This window comes from Phyllobates terribilis, unplaced genomic scaffold (genome assembly GCF_046119375.1).
Source record: "Phyllobates terribilis strain yellow unplaced genomic scaffold, ASM4611937v1 Scaffold_1__5_contigs__length_1240528914, whole genome shotgun sequence".
Taxonomy (NCBI): Eukaryota; Metazoa; Chordata; class Amphibia; order Anura; family Dendrobatidae; genus Phyllobates; species Phyllobates terribilis.
Window position 1 is genome coordinate 612,401,970 of NW_027362761.1, and position 12,733 is coordinate 612,414,702.

Sequence of the window (12,733 nt, forward strand, 5' to 3'; positions counted from 1 at the left end):
AGGATTGAGGAGGCCACACTTACCAGGATTGAGGAGGCCACACATACCATGATTGAGGGGTTGAGGAAGCCACACATACCAGGATTGGGGGATTGAGGAGGCCACACATACCAGGATTGGGGGATTGAGGAGGCCAAACTTACAAGGATTGGGGGATTGAGGAGGCCACACATACCAGGATTTGGGGATTGAGGAGGTCACACTTACCAGGATTTGGGGATTGAGGAGGCCAAATTTACCAGGATTGGGGGATTGAGGAGGCCACACACACCAGGATTGGGGGGTTGAGGAGGCCACACATACCAGGATTGGGGGATTGAGGAGGCCACACTTACCAGGATTTGGGGATTGAGGAGGCCAGACATACCAGGATTGGGGGATTGAGGAGGCCACACTTACCAGGATTGAGGGGTTGAGGAGGCCACACATACCAGGATTGAGGAGGCCACACATACCAGGATTGAGGGGCTGAGGAGGCCACACATACCAGGATTTGGGGATTGAGGAGGCCACACTTACCAGGATTGAGGGGTTGAGAGGCCACACGTACCAGGATTGAGGGGTTGAGGAAGCCACACATACCAGGATTGAGGGGTTGAGGAGGCCACACATACCAGGATTGAGGGGTTGAGGAGGCCACACATACCAGGATTGGGGGATTGAGGAGGCCACACACACCAGGATTGGGGGGTTGAGGAGGCCACACATACCAGGATTGGGGGATTGAGGAGGCCACACTTACCAGGATTTGGGGATTGAGGAGGCCAGACATACCAGGATTGGGGGATTGAGGAGGCCACACTTACCAGGATTGAGGGGTTGAGGAGGCCACACATACCAGGATTGAGGAGGCCACACATACCAGGATTGAGGGGCTGAGGAGGCCACACATACCAGGATTTGAGGATTGAGGAGGCCACACTTACCAGGATTGAGTAGGCCACACATACCAGGATTGAGGGGTTGAGGAAGCCACACATACCAGGATTGAGGGGTTGAGGAGGCCACACATACCAGGATTGAGGAGGCCACACATACCAGGATTGGGGGGTTGAGGAGGCCACACATACCAGGATTGGGGGGTTGAGGAGGCCACACTTACCAGGATTTGGGGATTGAGGAGGCCAGACATACCAGGATTGGGGGATTGAGGAGGCCACACTTACCAGGATTGAGGGGTTGAGGAGGCCACACATACCAGGATTGAGGAGGCCACACATACCAGGATTGAGGGGCTGAGGAGGCCACACATACCAGGATTGAGGGGTTGAGGAGGCCACACATACCAGGATTGGGGGATTGAGGAGGCCACACACACCAGGATTGGGGGATTGAGGAGGCCACACTTACCAGGATTGAGGGGTTGAGGAGGCCACACATACCAGGATTGAGGAGGCCACACATACCAGGATTGAGGGGCTGAGGAGGCCACACATACCAGGATTTGGGGATTGAGGAGGCCACACTTACCAGGATTGAGGGGTTGAGAGGCCACACGTACCAGGATTGAGGGGTTGAGGAAGCCACACATACCAGGATTGAGGGGTTGAGGAGGCCACACATACCAGGATTGAGGGGTTGAGGAGGCCACACATACCAGGATTGGGGGATTGAGGAGGCCACACACACCAGGATTGGGGGGTTGAGGAGGCCACACATACCAGGATTGGGGGATTGAGGAGGCCACACTTACCAGGATTTGGGGATTGAGGAGGCCAGACATACCAGGATTGGGGGATTGAGGAGGCCACACTTACCAGGATTGAGGGGTTGAGGAGGCCACACATACCAGGATTGAGGAGGCCACACATACCAGGATTGAGGGGCTGAGGAGGCCACACATACCAGGATTTGAGGATTGAGGAGGCCACACTTACCAGGATTGAGTAGGCCACACATACCAGGATTGAGGGGTTGAGGAAGCCACACATACCAGGATTGAGGGGTTGAGGAGGCCACACATACCAGGATTGAGGAGGCCACACATACCAGGATTGGGGGGTTGAGGAGGCCACACATACCAGGATTGGGGGGTTGAGGAGGCCACACTTACCAGGATTTGGGGATTGAGGAGGCCAGACATACCAGGATTGGGGGATTGAGGAGGCCACACTTACCAGGATTGAGGGGTTGAGGAGGCCACACATACCAGGATTGAGGAGGCCACACATACCAGGATTGAGGGGCTGAGGAGGCCACACATACCAGGATTTGGGGATTGAGGAGGCCACACTTACCAGGATTGAGGGGTTGAGAGGCCACACGTACCAGGATTGAGGGGTTGAGGAAGCCACACATACCAGGATTGAGGGGTTGAGGAGGCCACACATACCAGGATTGAGGGGTTGAGGAGGCCACACATACCAGGATTGGGGGATTGAGGAGGCCACACACACCAGGATTGGGGGGTTGAGGAGGCCACACATACCAGGATTGGGGGATTGAGGAGGCCACACTTACCAGGATTTGGGGATTGAGGAGGCCAGACATACCAGGATTGGGGGATTGAGGAGGCCACACTTACCAGGATTGAGGGGTTGAGGAGGCCACACATACCAGGATTGAGGAGGCCACACATACCAGGATTGAGGGGCTGAGGAGGCCACACATACCAGGATTTGAGGATTGAGGAGGCCACACTTACCAGGATTGAGTAGGCCACACATACCAGGATTGAGGGGTTGAGGAAGCCACACATACCAGGATTGAGGGGTTGAGGAGGCCACACATACCAGGATTGAGGAGGCCACACATACCAGGATTGGGGGGTTGAGGAGGCCACACATACCAGGATTGGGGGGTTGAGGAGGCCACACATACCAGGATTGGGGGACTGAGGAGGCCACACATACCAGGATTGGGGGATTGAGGAGGCCACACATACCAGGATTGGGGGATTGAGGAGGCCACACATACCAGGATTGGGGGATTGAGGAGGCCACACATACCAGGATTGGGGGATTGAGGAGGCCAAATTTACAAGGATTGGGGGATTGAGGAGGCCACACATACCAGGATTGGGGGATTGAGGAGGCTACACATACCAGGGATTGTGGGATTGAGGGGGCCACACATACTAGGGATTGAGGAGGCTACACATACGTGGGATTGAGGGGGCCACACATACCAGGGATTGTGGGATTGAGGGGGCCACACATGCCAGGATGGGGAAATTTCCCAGTAGCTGCTGCATTTCCCACTCTAGGCTTATACTTAAGTCAATAGCTTTTCTCATTTTTATGTGGTAAAATTAGGGGCCTCGGTTTATATTCGGGTCGGCTTATTAGAAATATACGGTATTTTAAAATCAGTGAGTACGTGGTGCCCATAATACTGCAGGACAGTGGCGTGCATTATACTATATGGGGGCTGCATTTTACCCTATGGGGTGTGTAATATACTACATGGAGGTTTATGGGGGGGGAGCATTATACTATATGGAGGTTTATGGGGGGGGAGCATTATACTATATGGAGGATTATGGGGGGGAGCATTATACTATATGGAGGATTATGGGGGCGCATTATACTATATGGAAGATTATCGGTGTTGTATTATACTATATGGAGGGCTATGTGGGGCCATTTTACTGTTTGGAGGGCTGTGTGGGGGCCATGAGAGTGTATGGAGGGCTCTGTGGGGTCCACAGTTGGGGGGTTATACTATGTTAGGGTCACCCTACTTTGCCGTGGGAGTTGAAGTGGGGTACAATAGGGTCATTATACTGTGCATGTGGAGGAATGCACCATAGGGGTATCATACTGTTTGGGGGGCACTTTTGTTGGCATCACACTTTATGGGGGCAATGAAGGAGGAATCTACGACTTCAGGAGGAAAATTACTATGTAAAGGCTGGAAAGTTATGAGATCTGCTCTTCTGTGACACAAATATTTATGTAGTTTTTGTGGGGTTATGTGCTGTTATGTTATTCAGGCCTCACTGGAGGCTGGAGGAGGAGAGGCAGAGCAGTGCTGACAAGCAGGTGTGGACGGTCTGCTGCACTGGGAGAGAGGGAAAGACCTGAGGTCACGTCATCATGTCACATGTTCTCTTCTCTCCTGAGCTCCGCCCCCTGATCACATGACGGTAACGTCACCACAGGTCCGTCACCACTTCTCTCCTGAGCCACGCCCCCTGATCACATGGCGGTGACGTCACCACAGGTCCTTCACCACCTCTCTCCTGAGCTCCGCCCCCTAATCACATGGCGGTGACGTCACCACAGCTCCTCCCGCTCTCAGTGCAGCAGCTCCGTCCTGGTTGTGCGCAGCTCTTGCTCTCTGGTATCAGCCAGCAGCAGGTTTCCGCTTCCCGCCATTCCGGTGAGATTACAGGGAGGGTTTGTGGTGAATCTGTGAGAGGAGAGTGTGGGGTGAGATCAGAGCTGTTCCTGTGGAGGCTCCTGCTCCATGTGACTGCGGCTCCTCAGTGTTGTATGGGGGATGTGCAGCGGCTCCTCCTCACCTCACCGCCCCCGCTGGAGGTGGAGTTACCACGGTGACCGTCCCCCGCTGGAGGTGGAGTTACCACGGTGACCGTCCCCCGCTGGAGGTGGAGTTACCACGGTGACCGTCCCCCGCTGGAGGTGGAGTTACCACGGTGACCGTCCCCCGCTGGAGGTGCAGTTACCACGGTGACCGTCCCCCGCTGGAGGTGGAGTTACCACGGTGACCGTCCCCCGCTGGAGGTGGAGTTACCACGGTGACCGTCCCCCGCTGGAGGTGGAGTTACCACGGTGACCGTCCCCCGCTGGAGGTGGAGTTACCACGGTGACCGTCCCCCGCTGGAGGTGGAGTTACCACGGTGACCGTCCCCCGCTGGAGGTGGAGTTACCACGGTGACCGTCCCCCGCTGGAGGTGGAGTTACCACGGTGACCGTCCCCCGCTGGAGGTGGAGTTACCACGGTGACCGTCCCCCGCTGGAGGTGAAGTTACCACGGTGACCGTCCCCCGCTGGAGGTGGAGTTACCACGGTGACCGACCCCCGCTGGAGGTGGAGTTACCACGGTGACCGTCCCCCGCTGGAGGTGGAGTTACCACGGTGACCGTCCCCGCTGGAGGTGTAGTTACCACGGTGACCGTCCCCCCGCTGGCGGTGTAGTTACCACGGTGACCGTCCCCCCGCTGGCGGTGTAGTTACCACGGTGACGTTCCCCCACTGGCGGTGTAGTTACCACGGTGACGTTCTCCTGCTGGCGGTGTAGTTACCACGGTGACCGTCCCCCGCTAGGGGTGTAGTTACCACTGTGACCGTCCCCCCACTGGAGGTGTAGTTACCACGGTGACAGCTCTCCGCTGGAGGTGTAGTTACCACGGTGACCGTCCCCCGCTGGAGGTGGAGTTACCACGGTGACCGTCCCCCGCTGGAGGTGGAGTTACCACGGTGACCGCCCTCCGCTGGAGGTGTAGTTACCACGGTGACCGTCACCCGCTGGAGGTGTAGTTATGCCGGTGATCGTCCCCCGCTGGAGGTGTAGTTACCACGGTGATCGTCCCCCGCTGGAGGTGTAGTTACCACGGTGGCTGTCCTCCTCTGGAGGTGTAGTTACCACGGTGACTGCCCTCCGCTGGAGGTGTAGTTACCACGGTGACCGCCCTCCGCTGGAGGTGTAGTTACCACGGTGACCGTCCTCCTCTGGAGGTGTAGTTACCACGGTGACCGTCCCCTCTCGTGGTGTAGTTACCACGGTGGCCGTCCCCCCGCTGGAGGTGTAGTTACCACGGTGACCGTCCCCCCGCTGGAGGTGTAGTTACCACGGTGACCGTCCCCCCGCTGGAGGTGTAGTTACCACGGTGACCGTCTCCCCGCTGGAGGTGTAGTTACCACGGTGACCGTCCCCCCGCTGGAGGTGTAGTTACCACGGTGACCGTCCTCCTCTGGCTGTTTAATTACCACGGTGACGTTCCCCCGCTGTGGTGTAGTTACCACGGTGACCGTCCTCCTCTGGCTGTGTAGTTACCACGGGGACCGTCCTTGCTGGCAGTGTAGTTATCACGGGGACCGCTACCGCTGGCAGCTCACAGGCATCACGTGACCCGTCACTGATGTCACGTCAAGTAAGGTGTGACATCAGTGACGCGGTCCCCGCTGTGGTTGCTGGGTTGTGGGTGGGGTTACCCCGCGCGTCACACCCAGCATCCACTGAGCACTTTCCCAATGTATGAGGAAAGGGAGAGCGCGCGGTGGATGCCGGGTGTGATGTGCTGGGTAACCCCACCCACAGCCCAGCATCCACCGTGGAACGCAGAAGAGAGACCCCCGGCTGCAGCCGGAACTTGTCGTGACATCAGCGGATGCCAGAGCCGGCTGCAGCCGGGGGTCACGTCATGCCTGTGAGCGGCCAGTGATAGCGCCACTCACAGGCAGTAACTGCAACACAAGGTATTTACAAAAACCCTTATGGGCCCCAGCAATACATTGAGGGGATAATAAAAAACCGCAGCATTTACGCTACGTGTGAACACGGCCTCAGTGTTACATTTTTATAGGTTTAATAGAGAAAAAAATATCAATCCGTCCATTTATTTTACATAATTTACAGATTTCCGTAAATAATCTGATAGCTGTTGTCAGGGCAGCTACGGGGATCAGCCGATCAGTGATCAGGGATCAGTTTTCTCTATAACAATATTCCCTTTGATTAGAGGAGGTTTATACATATTTATACAGGATCTTTTTGGGCGTAACAAAGAAATAAGATACAAACCAATGAGATTCCTGCATTTTTGTATCTGAACATCTTACTACTGATTGGTTATAATTCAATCCTCTACGTAGTTAAATATTAATTTCTAGTTAATGTCTTATAGGCTATATGTCATATAATTACCATTGTCTGCATACTGCCATGGGGAGGGGGTCTCAAAGCTTATCTATGTGAGCTGGACAATATATCATAGAATCAGAGAATCATACAATGTTAGAGTTGGAGGGGACCTCCTGGGTCATCTGGTCCAACCCCCTGCTCAAAGCAGGATTCACTAAATCATCTCAGACAGATGTCTGTCCAGCCTCTATTTGAAGACGTCCATTGAAGGACAAGCTTCAAGGCTACAAATAGAAACTTGCAGATTTAACATAATATTCCTTCAGAGATATTATAAGGCCGCAGCCCCACTAACAGTATTCGGTATTTGTTCTCAGGAGTGGGTGATAAATGCAGAATTGGTGATTTGTTTGTATTATACCTTTTCTCTGATTGTTCCTCACCAGGTTTTGGCTCTGACTCCTAAGAAGAAGTACTGACCGAATACTGATAGTGGGGCCATAGCCTAAGGATAGGTGTATACGGGGAAATGTATCTTCAACATAAAACTATTGTGTGTCCATAAAGCTATACAGAAAATGGATGTCAGTGTTATTATTCTAAGATGGATGCCACCGTTACATTTCCCTCCTGTTGTTTGAATTTCTAAACATACATTTATACCCCAGCTATTGTTGTGCTCCCCTAGCCCTAACCCTAATCCCCATCTGCCGAGGTCAATGTAGCCCCTATAGTCAGCTGGTACTTACCCGAGGTGTGTGGATAGGCCACTCACACCAGGGGATGCAGAGATCCGTCCCCAGACTGAGCTCGTTGCTCACTGTAGCTAACACATATACTTATGGTTTATTTTCATTCAGGAGCATGCATTCTCTAATGGCTAGGCTTATGTGGGTAACTATCCAGAGCTGCACCCCACCACAGGCCCAGGTCAGCGGACAGGACTGGCAGAACCAGTGGCTCTGACTCTGTTAACACGCCCGGAGTACACAGAGTAGTGGAGGACGACATCCTGTACAATGGTAATAACCCAAACTATTGGATTGCAACTGTGAGACCCCCTTCCAGAAATAAGGAAATAATTATTGCTAATAAAATCTTTGCAACAATGTACATGACGCCGCCAGCGATCCTCCCATTCCTTTGAACAAATTGGCGGGATTAAGCCAGCTGAGCAAATTGGACATCTGGAAGTCCCAGTCCTCTTGGGAATTAAGTTTTCTGAACTCTTCTTTGAGCAATCTGCCATTCTGGACATCATGCATAATTCTTGTTATGCTGGTGTCATCCACATAGTGGCATCAGGCAGGTCCCACTATCTGACAAAGCCCTCCTTGGGACGCAGTAAGGTAATCTAGAACAAAAGTATGTTAGTTAATGACAGTGGTCATCAGGAGTAGCTGAGAAGCAGTAACATTTGTGAGTACAAACCAACAGCTAGTCCGTCCAGCTCTTTTGGCAATAGACTCATGCATTTTTATAAATATATTGTCTAGGTAGGGGTTTAGGTTCTTGTTCATCTCCATGGTCCTGTGGTTGCTTTTATCCTCTCAGAAAACACAAATATACAATGAAAACAAAGAGAAGTACTCCCTTTTTATCCTCTGTCAGGTGCAGGGTGACTATTTTTGCAATGACTGGCGTGTATCAAAACCGGTCTTACTTTGAGTTTCACTGCCGTAGGTGTTGTCAACTGGACTTGAAAGGGCCCGTCAAACGTTGGTTTAAGTGGTCTCATTTCTTGTCTCTTTACGACTACCCAGACTCCAGGGACTGGTCTATGGGAGAGAACAAACATGTGAATGTACTTTTGACAAATGATCATGCAATTCTGTAACATAGTCAGTCAATGAAGAGTAGCCTGCTTGGAGTTGTTGTGGGAAATACAGGCCTGTTTTGGGAGCTGTCCTAAAGAGGACCTCAAATGGGATCAGCTTGTCCTTTCTGGTATGGGTGGTACGAATGGAGTACAAAGCAAATGGCAAGGCCTCAACCCAACTCATACATTTCGGTGTGTCTAGGAGTTTCTGTAGTTTCAACTTGATGCTGTTAAGTCTCCACTTTACCACTGCTTTGTGGGTATCGGGTATGAAAGGCCTGAGTGATTTCCAAGACATTCAGTATGTGGCCCATTAATTCCCCAGTAAAGTGGGTACCCCTATCACTCTTAATTACCTCAGGAACTCTGTACCTGCAGACTATTTCAGAGAGGATTTTTTTTGCTATGTTTTTAGCAGTGGCTGTGGTTTGGGCCCAAGCCTCGGGCCAGTTAGAGAACAAGTCAATAGCGACAAGGACATACTCATTTGTGCCTCACCTTGGGTACCTGTATGTAATCCACTCTGTCACCGAAATGGGTACAAAGGTTTGGGGGGGTGTCTACTTGGGGTCTTAACAATATTACCAGGATTGTGTTTGGCACAAGTGAGACATCCCTCAACATATTTGGCGAAGAGAGTTTGAATCCCTGGAGCTAACTAATAGCTCAGGACTAGGAAGGACATAGCTCTCTTTGACAAGTGTGTGGAGCCATGTGCTAATTTGGCCATCATGGGGTACAAGTTTCTGGGTAAACATACCCTGCTTCCCACCATCCAGAGCCCATCCACTTTCTTGGCACCTGCCTACAATTGCTTTAAGAGCGATAGGTCTGGAGCTACAGGAACCTGAAGAGACCATTAAAGGTAAAGCAGCAGCTGCTTTTGCTGCTTGGTCAGTTAGGGAGTCCCCCATAGCTTGTGGAGTGTCAGCTCATGTGTGTGCAGGTATCTTGACTATGGCTCCATCTATTGGCAGCTCCAAGGCTTCCTACAATTTCTGCACAGCGTCAGAGTTCTTAATTGGTTTGCCTGAGGAGGTCAAAAAACCCTAGTTTTGCAAATTACCCCCAAATCATGTGCTACTCAGAATGCATAGCTGCTGTCTGTGTAACAGGTCATTTTCAACCCTTTACCCAACGTACATGCACCGGTAAGCGCCTTCAGTTTCGCCTCCTGTGCAGATTCATTTGGGGGAGTGGGTTTTGTATGAGTATGTTACCGTCTTGGATTATTGCACACCTGGTTACAAAGTGTCCTTGTTCCTCATTCCACCACCTGGAGCCATCTACAAAATACTCAGCATGAGGGTTAGTTACATGAACATTAGTAACAGTTGACAGACCTTGCGTTTCAGCAAGCATCAATTCTTTACAGTCATGGGAAGCAGCATGGTGAATAGGACAAACTTTGTGGTACATGCTACAAGTTTTGCGTTCCTCATGTCCTTGTATCTCAGTCCCTTCCTTCCAATGGGGACAGTGCCGATAATGTCTGTAAATTGTCTGAATTGTAAAGCGCTGCGGAGTATGTTGGCGCTATATAAATAAAAACATTATTATTTTTTATTATTACTCTCTACAGGTATGTCCCCGTCCGTTCTCCCCTCCTTGGGAGTAGTGAAGGCTGGCTCCATCAGTCCTTCTGCGGGCCTTAGGCCTCGGACATTTTGGGAATTTTCCTCAGAGTTGTCCGTTTTCTCATTCCCCATGCTGCCTAACTCTCTTTTCTTCCTCCGTCTGTATCTCCACTGAACTTCAGCCCCCAGGGCCCTGAACTCTTCCTCCATAATTCCTCCAGCACAGTCATAAATGTTACCACCAACAACTACATCTCTGACATAACTGACTGACTAACTGGAAAAACCACCGTTGCTCCACTCTGGCCCAAATTCCACCCCCTTGTGACTGGACCAATCACCAACTCTTCTTCGGTTGCTGGGCAAAACTTCCCCGTTACTACCCTACTGCAGTCACTGAACCTTCTGTATCTCAGGCGCCCCCAACTAAAACTTCCCCCTTTCTAACTTAATCCCTAAAGTCCTATGCTATGCTCTGTCTTATACACCAATAGGCCGACCACTGCCTATCTAGCACTAACAAAGAACTAAACTATATCCTATTCTTTCCCTATACACCATACATGAATAACATTATACATTAATCACAATACATTACATTATCTGCATATATTAGTTCCTATTTATTTTACTCACTTATATAGCGCCAACATATTCCGCAGCGCTTTACATACATTATCGTCGCTGTCCCCGTTGTGGCTCACAATCTACATTCCCTATCAGTCTTTGGAGTGTGGAAGGAAACCGGAGGAAACCGACGCAAACACGGGGAGAACATACAAACTCCTTGCAGATGTCGTCCTTGGTGGGATATGAACCCAGGACCCCAGCGCTGCAAGGCTGCAGTGCTAACCACTGAGCCACTGTACAGTGCTAACCACTGAGCCACCGTACAGTGCTATCCACTGAGCCACCATACAGTGCTATCCACTGAGCCACCGTACAGTGCTATCCACTGAGCCACCGGACAGTGCTATCCACTGAGCCACCGGACAGTGCTATCCACTGAGCCACCGGACAGTGCTATCCACTGAGCCACCGTACAGTGCTATCCACTGAGCCACCGTACAGTGCTATCCACTGAGCCACCGTACAGTGCTATCCACTGAGCCACCGGACAGTGCTATCCACTGAGCCACCGGACAGTGCTATCCACTGAGCCACCGTGCAGTGCTATCCACTGAGCCACCGTACAGTGCTATCCACTGAGCCACCAGACAGTGCTATCCACTGAGCCACCGTGCAGTGCTATCCACTGAGCCACCGTGCTGCCTATGAAATTATATGCAGATTCACATAGTATAACAGTCACAAATCAACACACATTTTATAGAAACACAGTTTAAAGAGGGAGCGGCTTATGACAGCCCCTGTCACACCCTTACATAAACACACCAGTAGCAAAGCCATCAGGCTCGTGACAAAACAAGGTAAATAGTTTAGTGTAATCCGTGATTCCCAATGTGGGTAACTTAGTCAGGATTGCCTTCAGGTCATGGAATGAAGCCAAGGCTTCGGGAGTAAGACAAAAGGGGTAAATGATCAAGCGATCATACAATGGTTGCAGGAGTTTGGGAGCAATTGATGATCCATGGGCGGCAATAGCTGACAAGCCGAAAGAATGCCCTTAGCGACATGGGTGAGTGAAGAATCTTGTGTTGCTGTATCGAAGCAGTTCTCTTGGGTCCAAGTGTTTGATGCCAGGGGAGATGCCATGACCGAGTAAAGTGACTGTAGAGAGGCAGAGTTGAAGTCTGTCTTTAGAAGCCTTGCAACCATTCTCAGACAAGAAAATGAGATCACTACAGCACAGCAACACATCATCGATATACTGCAGTGGCACAGTCGAGGAATGTTTAGGAATCCAAGACTGGAGGACAATCTGCAGAGAGGTGGAAAAGATGTCAGGGATGTTCGCAAGCCCCTGAGGTGGCACAACCCAAGTGTGCTGTTTCCCCCAGAAAGAGAAGGCAAAATATTGGCATGAATCTTCTGTGAGGGGGACAGAAAAGAAGGCATTTGACAAGTCTATTACTGTAAAGTATTCAGCAGAAGATGGTATTTTGTTCAGCAGAGTGTGAGGATTGGGCACCTGTGGGGTATTAATAACAGTGATGGCATTAACCGCTCTTAGGTCATGGACCATACGATAAGTAGGGGGTTGGCTCTTTTGCACTTTCTTATTAGTGAGTTGGCTTGCACATGTGCCATGTCTGTGCTGTAGTCGGTAGTCCGTTTTCTTCCAGCCATCCTTTTATGGTTGGCTAGAAATCTTTTTCCATATCCCCTCATTTAAAGCAAACCTAAGAGCAGGATTTTTCTAAGTAAACTAAAGGCAGTTTAGTGTTGGAGCTGCTGCACTGATTAATATGATACTTGGGGTGAAGAAATCCGTCTTGTGGTTCTTGTGTAATCAGTGTTTGCAGTTTTGAGTTAATGAAATGCCTGTGGTCCGGGGTGGACTGTGGGCAGGGTCTTATCCTGGTGCGCTAGGCCAGATCAGCAAGATAAGACCTGCCCACAGGCCCGCCCCGATGCACAAGTATGTGCCTCATCATACAGACAGAGA

The 12,733-nt window shown here is 51.1% G+C and overlaps 1 protein-coding gene across 1 annotated transcript in view; it reads left to right on the plus strand.

Annotated features, from left to right (window-relative positions):
- The first annotated feature begins 4,195 nt into the window (after window positions 1-4,195).
- The window catches only part of LOC141272556 (uncharacterized), a 639,831-nt gene continuing 631,293 nt past the window's right edge, over window positions 4,196-12,733 (plus strand). The window contains exon 1 of the mRNA XM_073683422.1: window positions 4,196-4,323. The gene's annotated coding sequence lies outside the window, so the exon portion shown is untranslated. The remainder of the gene's footprint in view (window positions 4,324-12,733) is intronic.